We start from the raw sequence: 12,718 nt of genomic DNA on the forward strand, positions 1-12,718 counted from the left end.
GGGGCGAGGAGGCGGAGAGGACGGGGGAGGGGTGAGAGGCGGAGAGGACGCTGCCTCCCGCTCCCGCCGCAGCCCCATTCTCTCCACCTGCTTTCCTTGGGAGGCCTCAATTATCTACCTGTCAGTTGGGACTCTCGCTTGTAGGGAAACAGAGTCCCACTCAAGTCAGCTGAAACCGAAAGCGATTGCAAGGATATAGGAGATATCAAAATCCCAAGGCAGATGGTCTCAGGACTGGACTGGACCCAGGGTCTGGAGTGTTGTAAGGAGCCCAGGAATTTCTTTCTCTTGCTCTCTCTGCTCTTCTCTGAACGTCTGCCTCATTTTTTCCCTCTTTACTTCCCAAGGCACAGGATATAACATTCCTGATACAAATAAGTCCCAAGTTTACATCTCAGTCCACAAGGACAGCAAGATTCAACTAGAATCTGAGTCCCAATTCCAGATTCCCCGAGAAGGACCCTGATTGGTCCAGCATCAAGCACCCTCCCCCTTCCTAAGCCAATCAACTGCGGTCAGCAGCTGAGGTTCTGAAGACTGACGGTTCCATAGCAACCATGAGGATGGGTCAGGGTGAGGTTTCCAATTCCAAAAAAGAGCAGAGGGACTGGGGATAGAGCTCTGGCGTCACAGGTGGAAAGTGAGTGGAAAAGCAGAGATTAAAAAAAAAAAAAATGGATCTGTCCAGATTCAATGCAAGTGCTCTTTTCACCATGATGTTCCTCACGGATATCTGTTCATTTGTTCACTTATTCATTTATCAGTCCTACATTGGACACCAACTGAGGACCACGTTCTGATGCTTCAGCTCTGAACAATACAAGCATGGGCCCTGCCCTCGCTAAATTCAGAGACTATTAGGAGGAGATGATGAGAGATCATTATAATATTATATCCAGCTTCTGCTTGGACACTTTCAGTAATGGGGAACTTATTACTTCAGAAGGAAGTCGAATTCATTATTAGTCAACTCCAGATAGGACAATAGGTTTCCAAAGTTTAGAGAGGAGCTTAGAGAAAGCAGGTCCAACCCCCTCTATTCTTCAGGTTAATAAATGAATCGGTCATTCAAGATGTGAATTGCCACATAAAGCTTACTAACTTATAGGAAGGTGCATTAGTTAACAGTGGCTTAAACACAATAAGAGTTCGGTCCTCGCTTCATGCCCAAGAAGTCCAAAAGCAGACAGTGAGTGACTGGTAGAACCCTCCATGAGAAGGACACTGGTTTCTTCTGTCCTATTTCTGTGCCACGCTTGATCTCCATTTTCAAGGATACCTCATAGTTTGAGGTGGATGCTGGTAGAAACTTCTATGTCCACATTCTGTCCAAAAGGAATAAGAAACAAAGGCAAGAAGGGCACACCTGTTCTCTTGAGGACATCTAACAGAAGTCACAAGCATCACTTCCACTTATAGCTCATTGACAAGAATGTAGTAACATGGCTGCACCTAGCTGCAAGGCAGGCTGAGGAACACAGTCTTTATTCTAGTCCACCCTAGGTTCAAGAACAAATAAGATTCTATGGGTATTGGGGACTGGCAGTCTCTACCATGGAGTCCTTCCTCATAGCTGCCTCCCTGTCATCTCCACTACTAGTCCTGATTCTGTCTGGAGTCACTTAGAGCAAACCTGCGCCCTTTTTCACCCAACAGCAGTGGTGTGCTGGAGCTGACTCATGCCAGATCATGAGAGCTAATTGTTAAATTTGAAAGAATTTCATTTCAGGAATTTTGCAAGCCAGTTGGTAAACATTGCTATCATTAAAAATTAAATTATATAAACTTACAATTAAATTAACTTGGCTTGATAGAAAAATAAAGGTAATAAATACATTTTATTACTCTCCGTGTTCTGAGGTGGTTTAGGTCTGCTGCATCTGCAAGGTGCAAATATTATCTAATGGCGCATCTGTGCTACTGCACACCTCTCTCTGACTGTGTCCAGGGACATCACAGTAGTAGCTTGAAATCAGCCATGATGAGGTTATTTACACCACAGAAATCAGCAAACACTATAAATTCAGGCTTGAGTTATTTTTATTGTTTTGTTGATTGTCTAGACCAGGAGTCAGCAAACTATAGACAATATGCGATTATGTATGTTGACATAAGAATTATTTTTATATTTTTTAAATGCTGTAAGAATATAACAAAGAAGAATATGCAACAGAGACCATATGAGGTTCTCAAAGCCTAAAATATTTACTATCTGGATCTTTACAGAAAATGTGCTGATCTCTGGTCTAGACATTAGAAAGAGATGGATAAGATGTTAATAATGCAGATTATTAACATGTCAGACCTGTAGCTATTACATTGTAACTCACACAAAATACTGAGGACATTTTTCAGGCATTTGAAAACTACTATCTAATGCAGCAAAAAGAAAAAAAATTCACTCACTTCATTACAAACAGGTGAAATTCCAAAATATGTAGAGCTGAAGCTGTCTTTATATGAGGCATTACTAAAAGAACCAAGGCTCCTTGAAGAAATGGCTTGTTCCCAGACTGAGACAGAGAAAGCAGTGATTGAGCCCAGAGCATCTCTTGGTGGCAGAAAGTGCTCAGCCGATGCTAGAGACATACCAAACGGGCATAAGAGGCAGCTTGAAGGGGCTCCCAATGGACAGATCCAGAACAAATTGAGCATAAAAATATATATCAATGATAAAAGACTATAACCCCTTAATTGAAATAAAATCTATGAGTCCACATCGATATAACTTAATAAATAAATACATGGGAAGAAGGGAGAGGGTTTCCTGATAACAGAAAACCAACTAATAAATATGGAAAGAATGGTGAAATTAGAAAATTAGCACTGGATAACATCTTGATAACCATTTATTCAAGCAAGAATCATCAATGATGCTAAAACTAGTGAGTGATAGATACTTATTAATTACAAAAGGAGAAAACAGTAACTTTACACTAGAGAAATCTGGCAGACACCTCCTTAAACTTAATGTGATTAAAGTTAACATCACAGTCATGGTATAAATAGATGCCACGTGCCTCCTAATAGGACATGCTGAGAAGAACACAGCATCGTTTCTGGGATGTTTCTGCCAACAGTGCATAACCTAAGTGTAACAAGGAGGAAACATCAGACAAACGCAGACTGAGAGACATTCTGCAAAATACCCGTCTTGTACTCTTCTTTTTAAAAAATGTCAGTGTCACGAAGGCAAAGAAAGACTGATAGAAAGACTTCAGATTAAAGGAGACTAAAGAGACATGACAACTAAACGCAGCACACGATCTGGAATTTTCTGCTCTAAAGGGCATTGCTGCCACAATAGGTGAAATATAAATAACGTCTGCAGATAAAATAATGGCCCTGAATCAATGTTGATTTCAGTGTTGTAAAAGAATGTCCTTGGTTTTAAGAAACATACACTAAATTATTCAGGGGTAAAGGGATAGTACTATAAAAAATAATATGTATATACTAGGTAAATCCGGTGAAGAATAAACAGGAATTCTTGCAATTTGTATCTAAGTCTGAAATTGGAGGGGAACCACAGTTCCTTAAAAGAAAAAAATAAAAAGCTGATTGGGAGCTGTGTGTGCATAGGTCAGCTCATTGACAGTGGGCGTCCCTGGCGATGGGGGGGGGCGGTCCTGACTGGGCCACTTCACTGGGTGCCTCCATCCACCCACCCACTCACCATCATCTTCCAGTCTCCCAGCTGGAGATGTCTGGATGGTCACTAGGTGCTAGGAGCCCAGTGGGGCAGGGAAAAGGGTGCTGTGCTGGACATTCAGGATGCAAACATTCCCCTAATCTCCTGTTCTCAGTACAGAGTTCTCACCCTCAAGTTCCCCCCACCCCACCCCCAGGCCCCAGACCCTCTGTTTTACTCTCTCTAAATAAACTATAGTACTATAAAAAATAATATGTATATACTAGGTAAATCCGGTGAAGAATAAACAGGAATTCTTGCAATTTGTATCTAAGTCTGAAATTGGAGGGGAACCACAGTTCCTTAAAAGAAAAAAATAAAAAGCTGATTGGGAGCTGTGTGTGCATAGGTCAGCTCATTGACAGTGGGCGTCCCTGGCGATGGGGGGGGGCGGTCCTGACTGGGCCACTTCACTGGGTGCCTCCATCCACCCACCCACTCACCATCATCTTCCAGTCTCCCAGCTGGAGATGTCTGGATGGTCACTAGGTGCTAGGAGCCCAGTGGGGCAGGGAAAAGGGTGCTGTGCTGGACATTCAGGATGCAAACATTCCCCTAATCTCCTGTTCTCAGTACAGAGTTCTCACCCTCAAGTTCCCCCCACCCCACCCCCAGGCCCCAGACCCTCTGTTTTACTCTCTCTAAATAAACTTCTAGTCTTCAGCCCAAGTTGGGGGAAGGTGTCCTCTAGCTGCAGAGGGGAAGAATCTAGGGATCTAACTACTTTCTGTTTTCAGCCTAACCTACTTAGACAAGTGCCTGAGCTTCTTTGGGGTTCCCAATGTAAACCCAGTTAACCGACTAGACCCATTGGAGTGTAAGATGAAGCTTCCTGCCGTCTATTGAGCCAAATGTCACACTCCGCTCCAGCTTCCACAACGCTGTTGCAATAATGATGTAATGTATACTTGAACTTTGCTAGGAGAGTAAATATTAAGTATTCTCGCCACACCCTCAAAAAACAAAAGTAATTATGTGAGGTGATGGATATATTAATTACCTTGATCATGGTAATCATTTCACAATGTATACATGTGTCAAAACATCACGTTGTACATCTTAAATATATAACGATTTTATTTGTCGAGTATACGACAGTAAAGCTGGAAAAAGGTTTTAATGTTACCCTTGCTGTCTCCTTTACTATTCTCTCTGTCCTTGTGGGTTTAAACATTTTAATAAAATCTCTGCTGACATTTCAATGGAGTTTCAGGAAAAACGCGTGTCCAACCTACCACGTTGAAAGTCCTTTGCTGTGTTTTCTAATCGTTCTACAGTGACCATGCATTGCTTGTGCAATTTTAAAATATATTTAAGCACATAAAAGAGCTAAATATTGTGAACCCATATAAAACAATTTGGAATAGGATGTTTATCTGGTTTCTGACAGGAGGATAACTAAGCTCTGAGAAGAGGCTGGGTGATGTAGGAAAAGTACCTGGCGACGCCTTGGTTTCGAATCCCACCGAGGCCTGTCGCTGGGCAATGTGACAGAGGGTGAACACACTTTAACCCTCGGTTACACCGGCACCTACTAAAAAGGGAACCCACCGGCTGTGGGGGGAAGCGTCTGTAGGGTGGACCGCACATGGCTCGCGAAAGGCCATTACAGTTCTCGAGTTCAAATTTCACCGAATCCTCGAGGAAAGGGACACTCGCGCAGCCAGGCCAGAGCCCTCCTTTGGGGCTGAGGCTCAGGGAGGAGCCGAGCAGCTCCCCGGTTAACGCAGAACAGAGGCTACAGCCAAGCCTCGGCTCCCCTCCCAACAAGGTCAAAATAAATCCAGGGCTGGGTCAGGTCAAAGGCTCGGGCGAGGCAGAGGACACACGCACCAGCGCTCACCTCCAGCTGCTCCCAGGTGCACGGCGGCGGCCGGGGTGAGCCGTGGGACCCGCGGGGAGCGGCCTTTCCATCTGCGGCCACACGGGGGCAGCAGAGGACAGGCAGAGAAGACCTAGAGGGTCTTNAGGGACATCACAGTAGTAGCTTGAAATCAGCCATGATGAGGTTATTTACACCACAGAAATCTAGTCTTCAGCCCAAGTTGGGGGAAGGTGTCCTCTAGCTGCAGAGGGGAAGAATCTAGGGATCTAACTACTTTCTGTTTTCAGCCTAACCTACTTAGACAAGTGCCTGAGCTTCTTTGGGGTTCCCAATGTAAACCCAGTTAACCGACTAGACCCATTGGAGTGTAAGATGAAGCTTCCTGCCGTCTATTGAGCCAAATGTCACACTCCGCTCCAGCTTCCACAACGCTGTTGCAATAATGATGTAATGTATACTTGAACTTTGCTAGGAGAGTAAATATTAAGTATTCTCGCCACACCCTCAAAAAACAAAAGTAATTATGTGAGGTGATGGATATATTAATTACCTTGATCATGGTAATCATTTCACAATGTATACATGTGTCAAAACATCACGTTGTACATCTTAAATATATAACGATTTTATTTGTCGAGTATACGACAGTAAAGCTGGAAAAAGGTTTTAATGTTACCCTTGCTGTCTCCTTTACTATTCTCTCTGTCCTTGTGGGTTTAAACATTTTAATAAAATCTCTGCTGACATTTCAATGGAGTTTCAGGAAAAACGCGTGTCCAACCTACCACGTTAATTGAAAGTCCTTTGCTGTGTTTTCTAATCGTTCTACAGTGACCATGCATTGCTTGTGCAATTTTAAAATATATTTAAGCACATAAAAGAGCTAAATATTGTGAACCCATATAAAACAATTTGGAATAGGATGTTTATCTGGTTTCTGACAGGAGGATAACTAAGCTCTGAGAAGAGGCTGGGTGATGTAGGAAAAGTACCTGGCGACGCCTTGGTTTCGAATCCCACCGAGGCCTGTCGCTGGGCAATGTGACAGAGGGTGAACACACTTTAACCCTCGGTTACACCGGCACCTACTAAAAAGGGAACCCACCGGCTGTGGGGGGAAGCGTCTGTAGGGTGGACCGCACATGGCTCGCGAAAGGCCATTACAGTTCTCGAGTTCAAATTTCACCGAATCCTCGAGGAAAGGGACACTCGCGCAGCCAGGCCAGAGCCCTCCTTTGGGGCTGAGGCTCAGGGAGGAGCCGAGCAGCTCCCCGGTTAACGCAGAACAGAGGCTACAGCCAAGCCTCGGCTCCCCTCCCAACAAGGTCAAAATAAATCCAGGGCTGGGTCAGGTCAAAGGCTCGGGCGAGGCAGAGGACACACGCACCAGCGCTCACCTCCAGCTGCTCCCAGGTGCACGGCGGCGGCCGGGGTGAGCCGTGGGACCCGCGGGGAGCGGCCTTTCCATCTGCGGCCACACGGGGGCAGCAGAGGACAGGCAGAGAAGACCTAGAGGGTCTTGGGGATGGGGGTGGGGAAGAGGGTTGGAAACTGGAGGAAGAGACTAGACGGGAAGAGAAAATACACAGGAAAGAGATGGCAGGAAAAGGAAGGGCGCGGGGAGAGCCAGAGCAATGAAAGGAGAAAGCGCTACTGACAGTAATAGTGATCCACAGTAAACGTGTGGACGGTTACGGTCTGCAAGGTGCTGCGCGCTAACTTCATGACGTGGTAGTGTGAGCCCGTGTCATAGCTGAAGAAGCTGAGGATGAGGTGACATGGGCAGCTGTCAAATCACAGAATGGACACTAGATCATTCCCCGGCTGGGTTATCTAACTCTTCTGTGCCTGCTTTCCTAATCTGCCTTCCAAGGTTGCTGTGAGACGAAATGAGATAATACATATAAAGCCCTAGAACAGCACCCAGTACATAGTAAGCACTCAAACAACACCTATGCTGCTGCAGATGCTGATCAAAGTGATGATGATGCTAAATCCTCACAGCGTGTCGGACAGCCCTCGGTTTCCAGGTTTATGGAGTGCTACTAAAATATTTTCCCCATGTTACAGACAGAGAAACTGAGGCCCAGAAAGACTACATGATTTAGTATACGGATCTAGAGCCAGGGAACACCAGTCCGCAGGATTCAGACTCTTTCTTCCATCCTGCCGTCTGCCTCAGCAAGAGACAGAAAGTGCCTGCCCAAGTTGCCAGAATTTGATTCCACACTACTGAGTGTAGCCTGATGCCAGGCCCTGGGCTGGGGGCTCCATGGAGGGTCAGCACCACTTTTTGCTGTGAAGCAGCTTACAGCTGGGGATGAAAGAACAGACCTGGACAGCAGCAGGTCTGTCACAGGCCCTGGGCTGGGGGCTCCATGGAGGGTCAGCACCACTTTTTGCTGTGAAGCAGCTTACGGCTGGGGATGAAAGAACAGACCTGGACAGCAGCAGGTCTGTCGGATGTGCTCACCACCCCTGTGAGGGAGAAAGGGAGGAGGATCCTGGTCCTGCTCATGCCCACACCCCCAATTTCTGGCCCATTAGGGACAAACATCTGGACAGTGACCACATCAAACAGACGGGTCCAGAAGAGGCAGTGCATTGTTACAGGAAGAGAACTGCACCGGTCCCCAAAGCCTGGCCCTGACTGTGGCTTGGCATCCCGGGTCGTGTACTTAACCTCCCTCCCCTGCCCCAACCCCTTTGTCTGCAAAATGGAGATACCTAGGGTTTCTTCTTCCTCAACGGGCAGGGTGGGAGGATGAAATGAGGTGATGAGTGTGCAGGACCAGCCTGGCACACAGAGTGCTCACACAGGGAGTCAGGTCACTATCTGGAAAGAGGAATAACACTCTCACAGGGTAATTTCACAGAGCAAAGGAGGCGATTGGCATTCCCGTGCCTCAGACGTGGCAGATAATCAGAGCTGCTGCCATGCTTTGGAGTGCTGGAGGCCCCCATAGGGATGCACACACCCCAGTACAGGTTGGTCTTTCCAGCCAACAACCGTAACTTGGGGACAAGGCCCCCTTTAGCCCCTCAACTGTGTACCTTTAAGAAAAATGTGTGCATGGGGCGGTGAACCCTTTGAAAGAGAGTGAGCTTGGGAACCTCCTGCAAGGAGCCCTGGGTCAGCCCCTGCTGTGCCTATGGGTGGTCACATGGGTGGCGCACAGGTGGCCGCATGGGTGCTCTCTCTTCATGCACCCCCCTTGCTCCCTGGGCCCCACTCTCAGCAGGTGACCCCAGACCCTGCTTTACAGAGTCATCTGTGGCCTCAAAACAAATGACTCCCCCCAGCCTTCCCCTTCGACATTTGCCAGCATCCTCCCCATCCTGCTTCTCTGGAAAGCGGGGTCCTTCCTCCTGCCCAAAGCCACCCTCCTTGTGTGCCTCTTTGCCCCTCAGCCCCTCTCTCTCCTGGCACCTTCTGGCCAGCAGCTGGACTCACCCCACACCCCAGCAGATCGCGCCCACGCCTGCTTCCTCCCACACACTCCCTCTCCCTGGCTTCCACCCACACCCCACGGCGCTGAAACAATGGGCCCCTGTCCCCTCATCTTTCTCAGCCTCTCTGAAGAAGCTTTGTGAATTTTGCAAACAGGCAATGAAAGGAAACCCATTTGCCAAAGCAACCCCTTAGCAGCCTCCCATGCTCCTTTGAGGCCAGTCACTCCAGGTTTTCCTCCTACCTCTGACCACACCTCCTTCGTCTCCTCGGTAGGCTCCTCTTCTTCCCTGCTGACAATCCCTGAAATCTCTGTCTCTATCCCAGATACCTTTTCTGAGCACAGACCCACTCGCCCAACTGCCTCATCTCCATCTCCACTTGCCTGGCCCACAGAAACCTCCAACTCAAACTGTCAAAACTGGAGCTGACTTCTTCCTCCCCTCCTCTGGCAAGGCCATCTCCACACCCTCAGTCAACCCAGCCTGAAACCTCAGCACGAGCCAGATCTCTCTTATCCCTAGGCCAGTCACCCTTCACGTCCTGTCAGCTCGCCTCTCCAAAACTCCCCCGGGTCCACCTTCCTCCGGTCAGCCTGGGAAGCCCTTAAGGCCACATTCCTCCAACCCACCTCCTCTGGGAAGTCTTCGCTGCTTGTCCCGAGCACTGCCAAGGGCTCCCTCCTTGGAGCTCCCCCTGCCCTCTGTACACAGCTGGTCCCGATACCAAGGCTGTGAACTGACAGCTCAGGGCCTGGGGTCAGCCTACAGAGATGTGGTGGGCGCCAGCACACGACTTTCAAAAATGACTCACCGCCAACTGTATTATGTTCCTGGGGCAGCCGTAACAAAGTACCACAAACTGGGTGGTTTAAAGCAACGGACATTTATTCTCTCACAGTTCTGGAGGCTGGAGATCTGAGATCAAGGTGTTGGTAGGGCCGTGCTCCCTCCAAGGGCTCTAGGAAAGTCTCCTTTCTTGCTTCTTTCAGCTTCCGAGAGCTGGATGCCAGCAGCCCTTGGCATTCCTCGGCTGCGACAGCACTGCTCGTCTCTGCCTCTGCCTTCACGTAGTCATCTTCTCTCTATGTCTCGTCTGTTTTCTCTTCTTACAAGGACACCAATCACTGGGTTAGAGCCCACCCTAATCTCCATGACCCCATCTTACATCTGCAAAGAACCCTATTTCACATAAGGTCACATTCTGAGGTTCCAGACGGACATGAATTTTGGAAGGGCACTCTTCACCTCAGTACATTTAAAATCAGGAGATTTCACATAAATATCTGGATTAGCACTTCTGTTTTTTAAAAAATCAGATCTGGCCCCACATCATCCTGCATCTCAGATTCCCACACAGTGGCTGGAGCCAGGAAGCAGCCTCCCTATTCCCGTTTACACCAGGCACATGCTCCACACTCACCACAGTCCCTTCCTCAAGGTGTCTAACAACTGCAGTAGCAGGCAAGTTTGGGAAATTCCCAAACTCATCCTCCTTAAAACTAGTAGTAACTTTCTGCAGAGTAAGAGGGAGTGGCAGAGTGCATGCAACTTTTCAAGGGCACCTGCTCTCAGCCCAAGCACTTCCTCATCTACATTAGCTACCTGGGCCCTGGAGCATGGCTGCACGATAATAGCATGTTTGCATGACTGTCACTCACTAGATGACACTGTCCATATCCCAGCCACATCCCCTTGTCCTAACCATTCCTGAGCCTGCTTGCCGACCTCCTAACTGCCAGCATCTGTAGTGCTTTGCTTAAGGGCTTCCTCTGGCTACCAGAGCCCATTTTTGCCACCTATGTGACAGCCCTCAAGCACTGACTGCCAGAAGTTGGTCTATAAATACCCCAGCTCCCTCGCCCCTCTAAGGCATGCGTTCTCCACTGGTGTTCCCTGAGACCCCCAGCAGGATGAAGCTCCAGCTACTTGCAGCGGTAACTTGCTCCAGTAACACGCCCTCAGTTGGCTCGTTGCCTGCCCTGTCTCACTTTCCCTCTCTCTTGGGACAGTGCTTCCTGTGATCACCTCTCAGATAAGCTACTTACACATGAGCCTTTATCTCAGGGTGAGCTTCTGGAGGAAACCAAATTTGAGGACAGAGATGTGGGCTGTTCGCCTTATGCATCTCCTCATCCACAGACTATAGCCCAATGAATGAGCACATTGTAAAGAGTACTTATTATTCATTCATTTATTCAGCTCTATGTATCTAGCTTCACATCAGGCCAGGTGTTGGGACACAGGAATGAAAGGGTGCGCTGTGTTTCCTGCCCTCCTGAAGCTTCCAATCCAGGAAAGTCTGACTTTCAAAAAAAACAGAGATTGCTGCCCCCTGGAAGCTTGGCCCTGAAAAAACTGAGGAATATTAAAAAGTGGGGAAACAACACAAGCTAGCAAAGAGAACTAAAATGGGCGAGCTGCTCCCTCATTCACCCGGCAAATATCCACTGAGCACTGGTTCAAGCTCTCCTGGCAGGAGTGCAGACATGTAAACTGTCAAACAGTATACCACGAGGTCAGCAGCACAGAGAGCACCGAGAAAGTGGCAGCCCCGAGAAAGGGCTACAGAAGGTGTCACCTGAGCAGAGTCTTGAGGGACAAGAAGGCATTCGCGAGACACAGAAAGGGAAAAGCAGGCAAGGTAAAGGAAAGGACACAAAGCAAGGCTGGGAAGTGTGGAGACAGTCTGTGAGGGGAACCACGAGTGGTTTGTGTGGCTGGGACGAAGGAGAGGGTCAGAAGGCAGGGGGAGCAGGCACTGGCTTAGTCCATTTTGTTCTGCCATGACAGAATATCTGAGGCTGGGTAATTTATAAAGAACAGAGATTTATTTCTTACACTTCTGGAGGCTGGGAAGTCCAGGGGCACACATCTGGCAAGGGCCTTTGGGCCACGTCATCCCATGGCAGGAGGTGGAGGAGCAGGAGAGTACCAGAGAGCAAGAGGGGGCCGCACTCACTTTTATAATAAACCCACTCCCACCATTAACCCACTGTCCATTAATCCATTTATGAGGGCAAAGCCCACATGACCTAATCACCTCTTCAAGGTCCCACCTCTCAACACTGTTGCATTGGGGATTAAGTTTCCAGCACATGGGCTTTGGGAGACAGACTCAGACTGTAGCAGGCAGTATCGAAAGTACGGCAAGGAGCTCCCGCGCCAGTCCGAGGCATTCAAACCTCCTCAAGACTCGGTTTTTTCTTCAGTGAAATGAACGTGATACGGTGCTTGTAAAGATAAAATGCACTAATGCATAGGAAGATCCTTACAGGATCTGGCATTTCACTGGTCCTCAGGGAACACTAGTTACTTTATGCTGATAGTTTCAGGATTTCAAACAGCACCGTGGCATGGTCAGCTTGGAGCCTCGCGAGACACCAGTGAAGAGGCTGCTGTGATCAGAAGGGAGACGTTGGCTGCCTGGAGTCCACATCCTCTTGGCCTACCCCAGAGGTCACCTGCATCGTGTCCAAACACGCCAACAGATTCCTAAGCCTCTCTGCCTGAGGACTTGCTCGAGTATTGGAGTCTCCTCAGCCACACGCCCTCAACCAATAAGGAATAGGAGTTGGGCGATAAATAGCCCTCACTTGGACAGTTCCGAGTGTTCCACACGGCTTCTCACAGGGTCCCCACTGAGCTCTGGGGGACCCCAGAGGAAACCCTTTCAACCTACTCTTTCTTAGCTTTTCTCCATTTCCTGTCTCATTTCCCCACTCCCTCATTATCCTTCCTAGGACCGCCTC

At 48.2% G+C, this 12,718-nt stretch overlaps 1 pseudogene; it reads right to left on the reverse strand.

Annotated features, from left to right (window-relative positions):
- The window catches only part of LOC103592468, a 45,539-nt pseudogene that overhangs the window by 2,029 nt on the left and 30,792 nt on the right, over positions 1–12,718 (reverse strand).

Source organism: Galeopterus variegatus, unplaced genomic scaffold (genome assembly GCF_000696425.1).
Source record: "Galeopterus variegatus unplaced genomic scaffold, G_variegatus-3.0.2 Scaffold1155, whole genome shotgun sequence".
Taxonomy (NCBI): Eukaryota; Metazoa; Chordata; class Mammalia; order Dermoptera; family Cynocephalidae; genus Galeopterus; species Galeopterus variegatus.